Here is a 3,304-nt window from a genome sequence, read left to right on the forward strand (position 1 = left end):
CTAATTGAAATTGGAACGACTATAGGTGCTAAGTAATTCTTGGAAATGGAAAAGTAGAAGGTGGACTTGGACAAGTTGTCCCCTGGGTCACATTATTCAAGTACCGATGAGTAGACAAGACATCACATTAGATATGGAAAGGTTCTCATCGCTTCATAATTTAGTCAAGGCTCCATATGCGGATAGTCAAGTTATAAAATATGCAGATAGACGGAGAGATGATGTAGTATCAAATAGATTGGTGAAAGGAATTGGACAAAAATTGAGATTTGACATAGACATGTAGAACAAGTACAGACAAATGAAAGTACGAGTACCCTCTAAAGGGGGGAAGTTAATGAGAAAATGGCAAAAGTAAGGTAAAGGCAATCGATATGGGAATATATTTGAGATGGGCGTCTAAACTTCAATAAGATATCTTGCCGCACTAAGTTAGAAAGGTACAGAAGCTATCAATAATTGGATGGAAGCCAGAATGCTATATAAGGCAGTGTTAAGAAGTTGTGACGAGACCCTGAACAACATACCACTAGAAGACGGCTGATTATAAAAACAAAACAGTGTAAACATGAAAGGATATCAATCAACTTAAGAGACATTACGAAGGATAATGATAGCATGCTAGACCAAAAGCCAAAACATTGGTTATAGAGTTAGTCGCAAATGATGTTGCGATAGATAAATAACCAAAGAAAAAGGAATAGAATGCCTCCTGTGGTAGAAAATGAGGAGAACACAAGGTGAATAGAGGATAGTGGAGCTAAAGGTCTACGCTGATACTGGATGCAATATAACAGAAGAAAGGACAGGGCAAAAAATAAAGACTCGCGAGACAATGCTGAGGTAAATCTGGAGCTGAGTTGAGTGCCCCATACATTATGGAAAGGATTACAATGAAACGCGACATGAAGACTTCCCAGGAAGTTCACCCATCCTAGTATTAATCTCACCCCAGCACGCTTAACTTCGAAATTCTGATGGAACTTAATGCATTAGTGCTGGTGTGATCACGCGAGTTGGAGGAATCTGAACTAGCAACGGAGAAATGATATGAGATTATGTACCCAGAGTATTATAAGATACGTTAAGGGAATTGTAAGAAGTGCTTAAGGAAAACCAGCAGGATTAGCTAAATTCCGAACTAATGCCGCACTTGAGCGCCACAGTTCCCCAACATGGTACCTGTTAATGTCATTTATGGAAGACAAGAAGTAATACGTGAGTTTGAAAATTACACAATATGACCAGGACTACAAGACTCATTTCACACTACATCAACAAATGACTCTGAAGGGAATGTTACCCGTGGATTAACGATATTAGCCCTTGATCCTTCGATCAAAGGCTACCTACTCCACCGAAAAGGTGTAAAATTGTAGAGTAAAAGAGTAGTAGGACCTTACGGAGTCCCCACAGCTATTGTCCTAGGCAAGGGATCCCAAGTTGCAATTAACTATCGATAGATACAAAGATAGGTTAAGCCAAATTACTGAGATGGAATTAGTGATATGGGTGGAGTAAGACATGGCCACGAGTGGACCAAGGATCTACCCCGACATCGAGTGTAGGATAAGGGAGAAAAAGGCAGGTTAAAACATAAGGACTAGCGAAGTAACGCTAGGATACTTGTTGTACTCTCTCATAATCTTGTAAAGGTAAAGAATGACACAAAATAATGAGAAGGCCTATACGAGGCTAACGATTCCCAAATTATCAATATCATTACACACCTATGTTATACTCTTCAAGAGTAGGGTGCTATACGGGTTGTTGCGAGAAGGCTAATGAATTAGATCATTTGCTTTCAAGCAAGACCACCTATGTAGCTGGAACTAGGTAAAGTTATATGACAAGGAAGTAGTAAGGTTCTGTGAGGTTTCCTCAGCTAATATCTCAGATAAAGGGACTTCAATTATAATTAACATCTTGAGATCAGTCCAAGAAGAGATCAGGAGCACAGACAGGTCTTAGTATTGCATTTCTCCGTCGAGCTACTAAATAGACTGGGCGCACTATTAGACGCTAGAAGATATGTCACAAGTCGGGAGATTAACTTAGAAGGTAGCCGGAATGATTATCCATCACTTATCAAGTTGCCTACAATAATAATTACTACTCCAGTATTCCAATGGCCCCGACATGATTAAGCAATCTATTGACTAAAAGCCTAGAGTCGGCAGGAATGATATACAGATAATAGACATCGACGTACACAATTCACATTGATGATTGGATGTTCATAATAGGGTCACCTAGAAAAGGAACTTGACCCAGAATATGTTAGACTGTATCAAGTTACTCGTAAGGTAGGCAACATGGCTGGTAAGTTGAGCTTACCACCTCATTTGGAAACTATACGCCCAGTCCATCAGATAGGAATGCTTCGCAAGGATACTAATGAGTCACCCAGGGTATATTCCATAAAGGAGGTCCAGGAGATGGAATCCTATGAGGAAAAACCTACCTCCATCCTAGATCGGCAAACTGGAAGATTGTAGAGTAAAGACGTACCTTCCGTCAAGTTATGGTGGAAAAACCAAAATCAAAAAGAGGATAATCAGGGAACTGAAGAGAATATGAAATACAAGTATTGCACCTATAACCGATATTTACAGGCAACCCAACTCCTGAAACTCGAATATTAAGTGCCTGGGTAGAAGTATGTATTATGGAAACAATAAAGAATCTCCCTACGATTTGTATAAGGTGCTGAGAGAAGTTTTGTCTAACATTCGGGGACGAATGTTCTAAAGGGAAAAAGTATGTTACACCCCAGTCTTTTAAAACTCGGAATGTCTCATAAGTTCCTTCGACATTATCATGTGAGCCGTATATGCTATAACTCTATCAAACGACTTTAATAAAGGGAGAATGTGATACCCCATAGTAGAGAAGGTTGGAAATGGAGTCATAAGAATTTGGAAGGAATTGGAGGCCAAGTAATGAGTCGTAGGACTCGATTTACATACGTAAGCTACTAACTTGGAAGACTTACATACTTAGGCTATTGGAGTATGTACCAAGCTTGCGTATCACCGATTACGTAGGCTTTTAAAATAAGACGATATTACGAATCTACGAGAGGGAGCAAAAACTAGTTTCCAAACTTACGAAATGGAAGCAAGCAGGTGACAAGCAAGCACCTCAAGCAAGCAGGTGACAAGTAAGAAGGTGAGTCACCTACCTGCTTGGGGGGTGGACGCCACTGCCACATGGCGGTGTGCGATAGGCTGCATGAACCTAGGTGGCATCCTAGGAGGCTGCCACGTGTCACCACTAATGGGCTGCCACATGGAACCTTTTA

The 3,304-nt window shown here is 40.4% G+C and overlaps 1 pseudogene; it reads right to left on the reverse strand.

The window, feature by feature from the left end:
* Window positions 1–895: 895 nt before the first annotated feature.
* Window positions 896–1,015, reverse strand: LOC129893555 (5S ribosomal RNA; annotated as a pseudogene).
* Between the last annotated feature and the right edge of the window lie 2,289 nt (window positions 1,016–3,304).

The sequence above is a fragment of the Solanum dulcamara genome, chromosome 6, assembly GCF_947179165.1.
Source record: "Solanum dulcamara chromosome 6, daSolDulc1.2, whole genome shotgun sequence".
Classification (NCBI taxonomy): Eukaryota; Viridiplantae; Streptophyta; class Magnoliopsida; order Solanales; family Solanaceae; genus Solanum; species Solanum dulcamara.